The sequence below is a fragment of the Pongo pygmaeus genome, chromosome 12 (genome assembly GCF_028885625.2).
Source record: "Pongo pygmaeus isolate AG05252 chromosome 12, NHGRI_mPonPyg2-v2.0_pri, whole genome shotgun sequence".
Lineage (NCBI taxonomy): Eukaryota > Metazoa > Chordata > Mammalia > Primates > Hominidae > Pongo > Pongo pygmaeus.
In genome coordinates, this window is record NC_072385.2 from 63,504,363 (window position 1) to 63,520,393 (window position 16,031).

Sequence of the window (16,031 nt, forward strand, 5' to 3'; positions counted from 1 at the left end):
CAAGTCCTTTGATCATTTTAAAACTCTGGTTGTTTTCTTCCTACTGAGTTGTTTGAGTTTCTTATCTACACTTTAGATCATAACAACCCCTTCTCAGATACATGGTTTGCAAATGTATTCTCTCACTCTGTAAGTTCTCTCTTCGCTGTATTGTTTCCTTTACTGTGTAGAAGAGTTTCAGTTAGATGTAATCCTATTATGCTTTTGTTGCCTGAGCTTTTGGAGTCATATCCAAAATTTTTGCCCAGACCAGTGTCATGAAGCTTTTTCCCTATGCTTTCTTCTAGTAGTTTTACAGTTTCAGGTCTTATGTTTGTCTTTAATCCACTTTTATTTGATTTTTGTATATGGTGTGAAATGAACGTCCAATTTCATTCTTCTGTATTTGAATATCCAGTTTTTCCAGCACCATTTATTGAGTAGGCTGTCCTTTCCCCAGTGTATGTTCTTGGGACCTTTGTTGAAAATCAGTTGACTGTAAATACATAGATTTATTTCTGGGTTTTTTATTTTGTTCCATTAGTCTATGTGTCTGTTTTTTGGTGGTACCATGCTGTTTTGGTTACTACAGCTTTGTAGTATATTTTGGAGACAGTATGATACCTCTAGCCTTGTTCTTTTTGCTGCAGATTGCTTTGGCTATTTGGGGTCTTTTGTGGTTCCATAGGAATTTCAGAGTTGTTTTTTCAATTTTTGTGAATAATTTTATTAGTATTTTGATAGAGATTGCATTGAATCCGTAGATCATTTTGGGTAGTATGAGCATTTTAATATTAATTCTTCCAAACTGCGGACACAGCATATCTTTCCATGTTTTGTGTGTGTCCTCTTCAGTTTCTTTCATCAGTGTTTCAATAGTGTTTTCCATGTACAGATCTTTCATTTCGTTGATTAAATTTATTTCTAAGTATTTTTTATTCATTTATTTATTTTATTTTATTTATTTATTTATTTATTTTTGAGATGGAGTCTCACTCTGTAGCCCAAGCTGGAGTGGCGTGATCTCGACTCACTGCAACCTCCGCCTCCTGGGCTCAAGTGATTCTCGTGCCTCAGCCTCCTGAGTAGCTGGGACTACAGGTACGCACTACGACACCTGGCTAATTTTTTGTATTTTAGTAGAGATGGGGTTTCACCATGTTGCCCAGTGTGGTCTCAAATTCCTGAGCTCAGGCGATCCTCCTGCCTTGGCCTCCCAAAGTGCTGGGATTACAGGCGTGAGCCACTGAGCCCAGCCTATTCCGAAGTATTTTTAAATAGCTATTGTAAATAAGATTGTTTTTTTCAATTTTTTTGATAGTTCGTTGATTGTATATAAACACTACTGAATTTTGCATGTTGATTTTGTTTCTTTTTTTAAAAAAATACTAACAGACAAGCAAATGCATGTTGATTTTGTATCCTGCAACTTTACTGAATATGTTTATCAGTTCTAACAGTTTTTTGGTGAGTCTTTACTATTGTCTATCTAAAGATCATGTCATCAACAAACAATTTAACTTTTTCCTTTGCGATTTCGACAAATTTTATTTCTTTCTCTTGCCTAATTGTTCTGGCTAGGATTTCCAATACTGTGTTGAATAGAAGTGTCTGAAATAAGCATTCTTGTCTTGTTACTAATCTTAGGAAAAAAACTTTCAATTTTCACTATTCAATATGATGTTAGCTGTGGCCTTATCGTATATGACCCTTATTGTGTTGAGGTCCGTTCCTTCTATGCCTAATTTATTGAGAGTTTTTAATCATGAAAGGATGTTTAATTTTGTTGAATAGCTTTCTCCATCAATTGAGATGATCACGCTGGGCGTGGTGGCTCACGCCTGTTAATCCCAGCACTTTGGGAGGCTGAGGTGGGTGGATCACAAGGTCAGGAGATGGAGACCATCCTGGCTAACATGGTGAAACCCTGTCTCTACTAAAAATACAAAAAAATTAGCCGAGCATGGTGGTGGGTGCCTGTAGTCCCAGCTACTTGGGAGGCTGAGGCAGGAGAATGGCATGAACCTGGGAGGCGGAGCTTGCAGTGATCTGAGATCACACCACTGCACTCCAGCCTGGGTGACAGAGCCAGACTCCGTGTAAAAAAAAAAAAAAAAAAAAATTTGAGATGATCATAGGGCTGTTGTCCTTCCTCCTGTTAATGTGGTGTATCATATTTATTGATTTGTATATGTTGAACCATCCTTGTATCTATCCCAGGAATAAATCCCAATTGATCATAATGGATGATCTTTTTTTTTTTTTCTCTCTTGGTGGGGACAGAGTTTCACTCTGTTGCTTTGTTGTCTAGGCTGGAGGAATGGTGTGATCTCAGCTCACTGCAACCTCTGCCTCGTAGGTTCAAGCAATTCTCATGCCTCAGCCTCCTGAGTAGCTGGGATTACAGGCATTTGCCACCATGCCCAGCTACTTTTTGTATTTTCAGTAGAGTTGGGTCTTCACCATGTTGGCCAAGCTGGTCTCAAACTCCTGACCTCAAGTGGTCTGCCTGCCTTCGCCTCCCAAAGTGCTGGGATTACAGACATGAGCCTGGCCTGGATGATCTTTTTAATGTATTGTTGAATTCGGTTTGCTGGTCTTGCTTTGTTACCCAGGCTGGAGTGCAGTGGCATAATCTTGGTTTACTGCAGCCTTAAACTCCTGGGCTCAAGTAATCCTCCTATCTCAGTCTTTTAAAGTGCTGGTATTACAGGTGTGAGCCACATTGCTTGCACCTAGCCTTATTGAGGATTTTTGCATCTATGCTGATGTAGTCCCATTAGTCTATAATTTTCTTTTCTTGTAGTGTCCTTGTCTGGCTATTGTTCACGAGCATGTTGTTCAATTTCTTTGTATTTGTGAAATTTTCCAAAATTCCTTTTATTATTCCTAGTTTCATACCATTGTGGTCAGAAAAGATACTTGGTATGATTTCAGTCTTCTAAAGTTTATTAAGACTCGTTTTGTGGCCTAACATGTGAGTTGTCCTCAAGAATGTTCCATGTGCACTTGGGAAGAATGTATTTTCTGCTGCTGTTGGATGGAATGTTCTTTACATGTCTGTTAGTTTCCTTTGGTCTAAAGTGTAGTTCAGGTTTGATGTTTCCTTTTTGATTTTCTGGCTTTATTGAAAGTGGACTATTGAAGTCTCCTACTGTTATTATTATTATTGAAATGGAGTCCTGCTCTGTCACCCAGGCTGGAGTGCAGTGGCAAAATATCGGCTCACTGAAACCTCCGCCTCCCGGGTTCGAGTGATTCTCCTCCCTCAGCCTCCTGAGTAGGTGAGATTACAGGTGGGAGCCACCATGTCCAGCTAATTTTTGTATTTTTAGTAGAGATGTGGTTTCGCCGTGTTGGCCAGGCTGGTCTTGAACCCCTGACCTCCAGTGATCTGCCCACGTCGGCCTCCCAAAGTGCTGGGATTACAGGTGTGAGCCACCACACCTGGCCTAAAGTCCCCTACTATTATTGTATTATAATCTCTCTCTCTCCAGATGTATTGATATTTGCCTTATGTATCTAGAAGCTTTGATGTTGGATGTATTTACAGTTGTCCCTTCGTGTGGGATTGCTTCCAGTACCTCTGTGTATAACAAAAGCTGCACCATTCAAGTCCCACAGTTGCTCTGCGAAACCTCTGTATATGAAAAGTTGGCCCTCCATGTACATGGGTTTCCCATCCTGTGAATACTGTATTTTTGATCCTCATTTGGTTGGAAAAAATCTGCATATAAGTGGACCTGTGCAGTTCAAACCTGTGTTGTTCAAGGGTCAGCTGTATATTTACAGTTGTTATATTATCTTGATAAATTGATCCTCTGTCATTATGTAATGATGTTCTTTGTCTTGTTTTACAGTTTTTTACTTAGTCTATTTTATTTAAGTATAGCTACCCCTGCTCTCTTTGGTTTCCATTTGCCTGAAATATCTTTTTCTAGCCTTTCACTTTCATTCTGTATGTGTTCTTAAATGTGAAGTTAATCTTCATAGGCCACATATAGTTGGGTCTGTTTTTAAATTTTTGATAGTATCCAACCTAATGGGTGTGAGGTGATAATTCTTTGTGGTTTTGATTTGCATTTCTCTAATGATTAGTGATGTTGAGCATCTTTACATATGATTGTTGGCCATTTGTGTCCCTTCTTTGGAGACTATTCAAAGTCCTTTACCCATTTTAAAAATGAAGACATTTGCTCTTTGTTGTTGAGTTGTAGGAATTTTAAAAATATATTCTGGATAGTAAGTCCTTTTCAGATATAAGATTTGCAAATATTTTTTCCCATTCTGTGGGTTGTCTTTTCACTTTTGTTTTTGTTTTTGTTTTTGTTTTTGAGACAGGGTCTTGCTGTATTATCCCTGGAGTACAATGGCATGAATGTGGCTCACTGCAGTCTCGATCTTCCTGGCTCAAGGGATGCACCCACCTCAGCCTCCCAAATAGCTGGGACTATAGACTCATGCCACCACATCTGGCTAATTTTTTATTTTTTGTAGAGATGAGATTTCACCATATTACCCAGGCTGTTCTTGAACTCCTAGGCTCAAGTGATCTGTCTGCCTCAGCCTCCCAAAGTATTAGGATTACAGGTGTGAGCCACTGCACCCGGCTGCCTTTTCACTCCTAATTGTATCCTCTGTTGCACAGAAATTTTTAAGTTTGATGTAGTCCAATATGTCTCCTTTTTTTCCCCATGCTTTTTACGATTTCTAGTATCTTTTTGTGGGCTTATTGTGCTTGTATATCTTCTTTGGAGAAATGTCTGTTCAAGTCCTTTGCCCTTTTTTGAATGGGGTTGTTTGGTTTTTCTGTTGTGGAATATTTAAATTTCTCTATGTATCCTCAGTGTTAAGCCATACTAGAGATATGCTTTTCAAATATTTTTCCCCATTCTGTGCATCACCTTTTTTACTCTGCTGAAAGTGCCGTTTGATGCAAAAAAGTGTTTAATTTTCATGAGGTCCAGTACATCTATTTTTTCTTTTGTTGCCTGTGCCTTGGGTGTTATATTCAAGAAATCATTGACAAATCCAATGATATGCTCTTTTACACTCTTAAAAATTATAGACAACCCCAAATAACTTTTATTTAGTGGTTTTTAACAATATTTACCATGTCCAAAATACGATAAACATTAAAATTAGTATTTTGGAAAAATGCCATATTAGAAACTGATGATTTAAAAGTAACAACAATGAATCCATTACATGTGAACATACTTTTTTTTTTTTTTTTTGAGACGGAGTTTCACTCTGTTGCCCAGGCTGGAGTGCAGTGGCGCAATTGCAGCTCACTGTAGCCTTCGCCTCCCAGGCTCAAGTGATTCTCATGCCTCAGCCTCCTGAGTAGCTGGCATTACAGGTGCCCACCACCACACCCGGCTAGTTTTTGTATTTTTTAGTAGAGACGGGGTTTCACCATATTGGCCAGGCTGGTCTCGAACTCCAGACTTCAAGTGATCCACCCACCTTGAGCTCCCAAAGTGCTGGGATTACGGGCATGAGCCACTGCACCGGGCCAATATACTTTTTATAAAAACAACTGTCTTCTCTAAAACAACAAAAAAATGTAGATAATAGTAGTATCATTTTATAGTTTTGCAACTCTCTTTAATGTTTGGCTTAATAGAAGATAGTTGGATTCTCGTATCTGTTTTTGTATTCAGTCTGTTGTGTATGTTGTTTTGATTGAAGTAGATGAAGGAAATCCAGCTACATACAGATTTGGAGTTGGAAAAAATAGTATTTTAATAACCTTTTTAGATCATGGTGGATACTCTTCTTTGGTGTGTCATCAAAATTAGACAAATGGCAGTTTCTGAAAAATTAGTTGTAATGTGTGTAAAAAATTAGTTGAATCCATATCAGTGAACTCATACTTTTCTATATTAAACTTCATTGCTCTATCTTGCACTTTGAATGGGTCTTTTATTCATGCCTGATTTTGTAACATTATGCATTGGTCATTTTGAAAATGATGGTTCAGTGAATTATGCACATCTTCTAAATGTAGGCACATTTCAGTCTATAATATCAAAAACATATTTGTCAGTGTTACCACTGATTTCATCAGAAAAGTCTTGAGGTGTTAAGAAGTCTATAGGTATCTACCAGCATGGATACACATTTTCCAAAATTTTAAATCTTCACTTGACAGCTCAAATTTTTAGTTGGCAACAAATACTGTCAGTTGTTTTCTATGAGGTGACGGGTTCACTTCATTCATTTTTGAGAAAATGTTTGCCAAATACCCAAGTCTGAATAATCATAGTTAGTTTGTTAGTCATTTTTTTCCTAATAAAAATGATGTTCTATGAAAAAGCAGGTAGGTCAGCTTGTAATTCAAACAATCAGGTACGTGCTTCCAGTACTTTGGTATTCAGCAGAAGTGCTTTGTGTACAGAGTATTAATAAGACATGTATTCAAGGGATAAGTTTTAATAAAATTAATAATTATTACTCTGTCATGGACATTCTTATGTGAAGTTTGCCTTTCTGTTGAACTGCAAGTACATGGGGGTGAAGACTGTGACTCCTGGTGCAGTTTGGTGTCTCTTCATTGACTTAAGGCTCTAGAAGGCACCAAATGCTGTTGCTTTTGCATCATCAGTGCAAATGTCCGCAAAGTGAATGCTGCAGAAAAACTCTTGGTATTATTATAAAAACGATGTTGACCTTGGCCGGGCGCGGTGGCTCACACCTGTAATCCCAGCACTTGGGGAGGCCGAGGTGGGCGGATCATGAGGTCGGGAGATTGAGACCATCCTGGCTAACACGGTAAAACCCCGTCTCTACTAAAAATACAAAAAATTAGCCGGGTGTGTTGGTGGGCGCCTGTAGTCCCAGCTACTCGGGAGGCTGAGGCAGGAGAATCGCCTGAACCCGGGAGGTGGAGCTTGCAGTGAGTCGAGATTGCACCACTGCACTCCAGCCTGGGCCACAGAGTGAGACTCGTCTCAAAAAAAAAAAAGAAAAGAAAAGAAAATGATGTTGACCTCTTGGATCCCCCGGAAGTGTCTTGGGGACCCAGGAGTCCAGGGATCATAATTTGAGAGCCATGGCCTATATGACCATGGGTACTAATAGCACATGCCTCCAGCACCCTCGATCAGCCTCCCTTGGCCTCATTTTCCTCAGCTGTAAAGGGAGGCCTGGGCAGGCTCTGTTTCTTCACAGTGTTGGACCCTGTTTGCTAGCCCCGGAAGCTGCTTCTCCCTTAGCGGTGATGCTGCTCTCAGCTCCTGCTTTTCCTCCCTCTCTCATGCCTCCCTTCCTCTCCGTGGCTCCTCTTCAGCTCACTCTATACAGGTTGTCATTCTTCTTGTTTCCTCTCCTCCTCCTTTCCCTGGATGATCTTATTTCCTCCCTGGTCTTTAACCATCACCTGCAGGCTGACAGCTCCCAAATCTCTGTCTTCAATCCGGATGTCTGTCCCGGGCTCCAGTTTTGTGGTTCCACCTATATGCTCTACAGGCAAGTCAAAGTCAGCATGTCTAAACTGGTTTCTTCGTCTTCCCCTACACATTGCTTCCTCTTCCAAAATAGACAGTCTTGGTTAATCCATCATCTGCTCAAATGCTAAAGCCAGAATCCCAGGAGTCCTCCTCCCCTTATCTGGCTCCCTCCCTTCCCTCATCTGCTCACCTGGCCTATCAGTTCTGCTGCCTAAACATTTTCCCAATCTCTCCCTGCTCTCCAGCCCCACCACCACTCCCTCAGCTCAGGTGCTCATCCCTTCTCACCTAAACGATTGCAAGGGTCTTCTCCCTGGCCCCCTGCTCCCTGTTTTCAACCTGTACTCTACAGTTCTGGCTGGAAACCACAAGAGTTATCTTCTCACACTTTTTTTTAACTTTTAATTTAGGTTCAGGGGTACATGTGCAAGTTTGTTATGTAGTTAAACTCGTGTCACAGGGGTTTGTTGTACAGATTATTTCATCACTCAGGTACTAAGCCTAGTACCCAAGAGTTATTTTTTCCGCTCCTTTCCCTTTTCCCACCCCCTCCCCCACCCTCAAGGAGGTCCCAGTATGTGTTGCTCCCCTCTTTGTGTTCATGAGTTCTCATCATTTAGCTCCCACTTGTAAGTGAGAACATGTGGTAGTTGGTTTTCTGTTCCTGCATTAGTTTGCTAAGGATAACGTGTTTTTCATTAAATAAACACATATCGAGTACTTACCATACCAGGCTCTGTGCAGGCTGTGGGAATACAACATAGGACATAACAGATACTGTCCTGATCTCCAGCACTCACAACATATGAAGGAAGAGAGAAAAGGACAGGGCACAGGTCATTAGGACCCAGTGCAGTGGGGAAAGATGGCAGAGGTGCTTGGGAACCCCTAGAAGTTTTGACTGAGGGCTGAGTCTGAGGGTGTTCAGGGAGCACTTCTGGAGGAAGCAGCTCTCATGTTCAGACTGCAGCCTGGGTGGGAGTTAACTAAAAGAGATGGGAGTGTTGTGGTGAAAAACTTTACTGGAAAGTTTGATCATTTAATTTCCCTGTTAAATATTTCTCTTGTGAGCTTCACCACTGCCTGCAGGATCAAGTCCAAATTCCTTATCATGAAACACAACCTTTGTGGCCTCGTTGTCTGCCACTCCCCTGTATTCATTGTCATCAGCTCGAACTGCTTTCAGTTCCCCCAAACGCTGCTTGCTCGCTCTCTCAGCTCCAGGCCTTTGCACTTGCAGTTCCTTGTGCCCTCCACCCTTGCCACGCAAATCCCTACTGCCTATCTATCCAACTGTGAATCACCCCATGTCAGCTGTTCAGGAGACCTTCCTGGCCCCTCCCCTGTAGACTTTGTGGCTCCCTCTCTTGTGCTTCCCACCTGTACACACACCTGGACTCTTGTGCCCTTATCACGTCTTTAGAGCTTGTCCACTCGTGCGTCTCCCTTGCCCCTACTTGCCAGTGTGGGAACTAGACCCCTGTCTAGTTCACATACCCGCATCCCATGAGCATTTTGGGCATCCCCAGGGTGTGTGACTCCCCTGTGCTAGTGGACAAGGTTAGACAATTACCATTATCTTTCCGTCTTTTCCCCTCCTCCAGCTCTGTGACTTCACTTTGCCCCTACCACACCCCATGTAGCTATCAGTTTTGCTGGACACGGTCACACCCATCAGGCACCCCATACCTGCTGGGAGTCACGGACACTCCTATAGCTGCAGTGCTGTGGGGCTGCTGGTCCCTGCATTGCCTTATAGAGCTATGGGGCTTTGCCCCACAGATACATCTAAATTACAAATACCAGTCCAGCCCAGAATCAGTTCTTGCTGTTGAACGCAACTGTCTCTGGGTCAGCTTGTTGTGCCTGTTTTCCTTCTTCTCTTAGAAAGAGTTATTTCCTTCAGAACCTTTCTACCCCTCGTGAAAATATGCTTCCCAAATGTCTGCCCACCAGCCTACTAGACAGATGTGGCCTGCATTGTCCCCCTGGAGGCAAAGGATGTGTGGGTATTTATTTATTTAAAATAATAAGTTATGGCCGGATGTGGTGGCTCATGCCTGTAATCCCAGCACTTTGGGAGGCCGAGGCGGGTGGATCACCTGAGGCCAGGAGTTTGAGACCAGCCTGGCCAACATGGTAAACCCCGCCTCCACTAAAAAATACAAAAATTAACTGGGCGTGGTGGTGCATGCCTGTAATCCCAGCTACTCAGGAGGCTGAGGCAGGAGAATCGCTTGAACCCAGGAGGCGGAGGTTGCAGTGAGCCAAGATCGTGTCACTGCACTCTAGCCTGGGCAACAGAGCAAGACTCCATCTCTAAATAAATAAAATAAATAAATGAATATATAAATAAGACAATAAGTTATATAAGCAGTGCTGAATACAGCTTCATCATTTAAAAATCCAAACAGTTTGGAAATATATAGACTAGTATATAAATGCTCTTCTTGCACCCCTTCCCCCATCCTAAAGCCTACCATACAGGTAGGCACTGTTAATTATTTGGTAGAAATGTTTACACTTTTTGCTTTGCATTTACACATGTGAGTGGCAGGGATAGTATCTGAGAAATTAATTTTTTTCTCCCCTGAATTTTCCCTTTTTCTGCCCTCACATTTATGGAGCTCATTACCTCCAGAGCAGCTTTTCAGGTTAGAAAACTGAATTAATCTTCAGGCATCTCTGGCTTTTGTGTGCTGAAAGCTTAAGCATTTAGGGCAACTCCAGGATTTGCTGAGTGGCTCATCAAAGGATTCTGTTGCGCAGACTGAATGCCTTGACTGGAAACGATGGAAGAAGGATTTCCTCGGGAGTGGAAAGGACCCCAACCCGTTTAGCCCTGTCCTCCCCAGGCTGGCTGGGGGCAGGACTACAATCCCAGAAGGAGGCAGTCATATGGTAGGGCTAGCCAGGAGTGTCCAGTCTTTTGGCTTCCCTGGGCCGCATTGGAAGAAGAAGCATTGTCTGGGCCACACCTAAAATACACTAACACAATAGTTGATGAGCTAAAAAAAAAAAAAAAAAAACACACACACAAAAAAAATCTCATAATGTTTTAAGAAAGTTTACAAATTTGCATTGGGCCACATTCAAAGCTGTCCTGGGCTGCATGCGGCCCACAGGCTGTGGGTTGGACAAGGGTGGACTAGGCCGTGAAGACACAGGCAACCTGATCCAAGGTTCCTGGCTACCCCAAGAGGCACAGAGCAGCAGAGGCTGCCAGACCTGGCCTCTGCTGACTTCATCGGCACCCCCTATGCCTGGCACTTCTGAATATTCTGGAGAATTCGGACATACCTGAAATTAAGTTTTCTGTTGTCAGGATTGAAGCTTACCATAATCAATGAGTTGAGTTATAGACTAAAATTTGATTTCTTGTACACCTGGATTTGTGAATGGAGATTCGTTCCTATGGCTTGTATTATATTACTCATATTCTGCAACTTAAAAAAATTAATAAGAAATCTTGAAAAATTTTCCACAGCAGCGGAAATGAATGAATAAGAGTGAGATAGATCTATCTCATTCTTTTCAAAAAGATGAATATTATTATTTTTAAAAAAATAGGCCGGGCACGGTGGCTTATGCCTATAATCCCAGTACTTTGGGAGGCTGAGGCGGGCAGATCACTTGAGGTCAGGAGTTCAAGACCAGCCTGGCCAACATAGTGAAACCCCGTCGCTACTAAAAATACAAAAATTAGCCAGGCGTGATGGAGCATACCTGTAGTCCCAGCTACTCGGGAGACTGAGGACTGAGGCACGAGAATTGCATGAACCCAGGAGGCAGAGGTTGCAGTGAGCTGAGATCACACCACTGCACTCCATCCTGGGCAACAAAGTGAGACTCTTTGTCGCTAAATAAATAAAAATACATACTCATAGTAGGAAACTCAAACAGTACCAAAGGAGAAAGCGAAAGTTCCCTGGTCCTCCAGTCCCACTCCCTAGATATAATGAGCTTCTTGAGGGTTCTAGAAACTTTCTTTGCAGTTAAAGTCACATAGCTATTTCTACATAGCTCTTTTTATATGCAAATAAGCTCAAATGATATATACTTTTCTGCATGTGTATCTATATTATAAAATTTAGCACAATTTTTCTATTATATATAATTCGTATTTATTACTTATTATTAAATAAGCTCTACTTATTTAAGTAGATATAGTTCTTTTTTTTTTTTTTTTTTTTTTGAGACAGAGTTTCATTCTTGTTGCCCAGGCCGGAGTGCAGTGGTGCGATCTCGGCTCACCGCAACCTGCGCCTCCAGGGTTCAAGCAATTCTGCTTCAGCCTCCCAAGCAGCTGGAATTACAGGCATGCGCCACCACGCCCGGCTCATTTTGTATTTTTTAAAGTAGAAACGGGGTTTCTCCATGTTGGTTAGGCTGGTTTAGGACTCCTGACCTCAGGTGATCCACCCGCCTCAGCCTCCCAAGGTGCTGGGATTACAGGCGTGAGCAACCCGCACCCGGCTTAAGTAGATATAGTTCTACTTCATTTCTTTCAGTGGCTACCCAGTATTTCACAGAAGGGATATGTCACATGTATTTAACCAATGATTGGCATTTAAATTCCCAGATTTTTAGCTAGCATTTATTGACCACAGACTGTGTTGTTGGAATATAGTAAGTTACATAATCTTTGTAGCAGCCCAAGAGATAGGTCCTTTTACTGCCTGTATGTCACGATGAAGGAACTCTGTTGCAAAGAGGTCAATAACTTTCCCAAGATCACATACCTGGTAGGTGGTAGATCTGGGACTTGAACCCAGGCAGCCAGGCCCCAAAGCTGCACTCTGGATTAGTATGCCACAGCCCCTCTGTAGACCCTGAGCACTTGTACTGGTATAGCCATAAAATACACTCATAGCAATGTACCTGCTAGGTCAAGGTATGTGCATTTTACACATTAATAGCGCTAAATGATCAGGATGTTATTTTTTGTAAAGGGTAATGGGCTTCTTTTTATGACCAAGTACAGATCCCAGTTGCTTCCTGAGAACAGAGGGGCTGCTGATGTTCTTGTACCCTGAGGCTCTACGAAGTAAGGGTGTTCTCTCTGCTTTGGCCAGGGCTTCAGCTCTGAATCCTATCTGGCCCTCTCCCCTCTGGGCTGGACTGGGCTCCCATGAGTCTTGGTGTCCTCTAACTGAGGCCAAGGCCACTGGGTGCTGGAGAAGCCTGCCCCTGTACCCTCTTGGTCTCCTAAGTTTGAAGGTACCTCCCAGCTAGAAGCCACCTAGATCCCATTTTCTTTCCATCTGCAAGAGGGAAAATTTACACCCACCTAAGGAAACATAATTGGCCTCCTTCGCCGCCTCATTTGCAGCTCCTACACCTAACCATAGGGGGCCCCACTGTGGGACCTCCAGGCCTTGGTCCTCCCAGACCTTTGCAGAGATGGAAGGTGAGATTGTGTGTCCTGGCTTCTCTATGGCTGTGGCTTTTATAGGACTGTATCAGTGGTTCTCAAACAGGGACAGTTTTACCCCCCAGCCCCAGCACAGGACATCTGGCAATGTCTGGAGATTTTTTTAGTTGTCACAACTTGGGGTGTATGTGTGTGTGTGCGCACATGGGCATGTGCATGTGCGCATATTCTACTGGCATCTAGTGGGTAGAAAGAGGCCAGGATGCTGCCAAGCATCTTACAATGCACAGGACAGCCTGGCCACAAAGAATTATCCAGCTCAAAGTGTCAATAGTGCTGACACTGAGAAACCCTGGGCTATCGAAGGGCAGACAGTGCCCAGCACATGGCTCTCCCCCATGGCTCCTGAGTCTCTGTGTAACAGGGGCTGAGGGGTGGGTGGTATCTGGGTTGAAGGGAAGTGGCTTGAAGGTGTATTTACAAAAAGCTTTTTATAAACAATGAGTAGATGCCAATTTCCCTCTCAAAGAACAGGAGAATGGCTGGTGAAGTTTGGGGGTGGGTAGTGGGATAGATTGTCATTCTCTACATGCAGTCACAAGCTGTGGAGAAATTAAGGATGTTGAAGACACTACAAAGTTTACTAAATATGGCTCAGCTATTCTCAAAGAAAAATGCTTGGAATTAAATGCTTTATTATTAAACCAGATAGAATTTAAGTGAGCAAGTTGGACACTCAAGAAGCAAGACAACAAAAAATAAACTGACAAGAAGGAACTGGAACAAATTAAGATTAAAGAAGAAGTTAATGAATTAGAAAACAAGAAAATCTGTGACTTTAATAAATACATTTAAGACAAAATTTACAATTTGGCATGCGTGTCAAGAAGACAACAGAATTAGATAAAAGTGGATGTAGAAGTGGAACAAAAACATTGATAAACGAAACCATAGGCTGGGTGCACATGCTGGCTCACTCCTGTAATCCCAGCACTTTGGGAGGCCAAGGTGGGAAGATTGCCTGAGCCCAGGAGTTCAAGACCAGCCTGGGAAACAGAGAAACCCCGTCTCTACAAAAAGTTTAAAAATTAACAGAGTATAGTAGCTTGTGCTTGTAGTCCCAGCTACTCAGGAGGCTGAGGTGGGAGGATTGCTTGAGCCCTGGAGGTCCAGGCTGCAATGAGCTGCGATTGCCACTGCACTCCAGCTTGGGAAACAGAATGAGACCCTGACTCAATAATAATAATAGTCATAATAATAATAATAATAAACCATAGTGGAACCTCTCTGTGTGAGGGTGGCATGGGCTTGAGGGAGGGCGATGGACACTGCAGCATCTTCATGCATTCATTTAACAGCTATTTGCTGAGCACATACTGTGAGCCAGGCACTATTCTAAACACTGGGGATACAGCATTTAACAAAATAGACAAAAGGCAGTGGCATTCTGAGCCCCAGTGAGCAGGTAACAACAGACAGGGACCAGTGACATCAATTCACCTAAGGCCCAAGGCTGGCTCAAGTGCCTGGAACCAAGATGTTTTGTCGATTGAACAAGAAAATGCTGAGGCTTAGGTGACGAGATAGAGCAGGAGACGAGAAGAGGTTTAACTTCCTTTCAGAAAGTCTAGGTTCAGAGGGAGGAACAGATTCTACCATATAAGAAAATGAATGTTTGTTAATGACTCAGGTAGTCTGTCTTCTTACCAAATACTGATGTGTCTGAAGTAGTGTTCTGCCATGAGACCAACTGACTAGCACTCGATTACCCCACTTCTTTTTTTTTTTTTTTGAGATGGAGCCTTGCTGTGTTGCCAGGCTGGAGTACAGTGGCACAATCTCAGCTCACTGCAACCTCTGCCTCCTAGGTTCAAGTGATTCCCCTGCCTCAGCCTGCTGAGTAGCTGGGACTACAGGCGCACGCCACCACACCTGGCTAATTTTTTGTATTTTAGTAGAGACAGGGTTTTACCATGTTGGCCAGGATGATCTGGATCTCCTGACCTCGTGATTCGCCCGCCTCGGCCTCCCAAAGTGCTGGGATTACGGGCATGAGCCACCGCGCTTGGCCTACCCCACCTCTTAAAAACAAGGACTCCATCTGGAGTTGGTCCCTATTCCTCTTCTGCTTTTCTATCTCAGACTTTCAGGCTACAGAAAAGAAATCTTTCCTCCAAGAATTGGAGCCTTGGCCAGCCCTCACCCTTAGAAGACTCCATTTGTGGCAGATGGCCCTCCCGTAAGCCAGCGTGGGATTCCTCTCAAACACCCTGTGTTAGTCCATTTTGTGCTGCTATTACAGAATACCACAGACTGGGCAATTTATAATGAGCAGAGATTTACTTCCTACAGTATTAGAGTCTAGGAAGTCCAAGATCGAGGGGCTTTGCTGCATCAGCACATGGTGGAAGGTGGAAAGGCGAAAAGAGTGGAAGAGAGAAAAGGGAGCCAAATTTGTCCTTTTGTGAGGAACCCACTCCCATGATAATGGCATTCATTCACTCTGCCCCATGGCCTGATCACTTCTCAGGCCCCACATCCCAGCACTTGCATTGAGAATTAAGTTTCCAACACATGCTTTCTGGGAGAAACATTGAAACCACAGCACAACCCTCGTTTTAGGCCTCTGGCAGCCGTCGTGGCTGGCGGGGCTCTCTCAACACCCAAGGCCCTTGGTGGGCTGCTTGGAGAAGAGTTTCCAAAGGAATGTTCTGTGGCCAGTAGCTGTCTTCCAACTCAGCTACAGCCACTTCTTTGGCTTCTAAAGCACCTGGGAAGGGAGCTTGCTCTCATGCCAGGCTGTGTGGAATCTTTCTTCACAGAGAGAGCAAGAGAGTGCTCAGGGGACTCAAAAGATGACATTTTCAAAAGGCTCCCTCTGCTTTTGTTAACAGTGGCAAACACTTGTGTCCTGTTCACCTTGGGCTAGGCAGTGTTGTAAGTGCTTAACATCCATTAACAACCACTCTGTGAGGCAGGTCCTCTATGATCATCCCATTTTACAGATGAGGAAGCTGAGGCACAGAGCTGTGAAGTACCTTGGCCAAGGTCCCCATGATGGAAGTCTGGGCTTGGCCTCCATAAAGCCTCTCACATATGCTCATGGCAAAGGCTTCAGGACTTCTCTCCTCCGTCTACTCCTTCAAGAACCTTGTGAGCACCAGACACATTCACACATACACAAGGAGAAAAAGAGGCAGTTGTCTGGCCTCTCCCTGATTCTG

At 43.2% G+C, this 16,031-nt stretch overlaps 1 protein-coding gene across 10 annotated transcripts in view; it reads left to right on the plus strand.

Annotated features, from left to right (window-relative positions):
* The window catches only part of LOC134737792 (uncharacterized), a 126,569-nt gene that overhangs the window by 73,421 nt on the left and 37,117 nt on the right, over positions 1-16,031 (plus strand). Inside the window, exon 6 of one of the 10 annotated variants that reach the window (XM_063648619.1) lies at positions 4,321-5,886. The exons of the other annotated variants lie outside the window; for them this stretch is intronic. The gene's annotated coding sequence lies outside the window, so the exon portion shown is untranslated. Of the gene's footprint in view, positions 1-4,320; positions 5,887-16,031 lie in introns of those variants that run through there. 10 annotated transcript variants of the gene reach the window in all.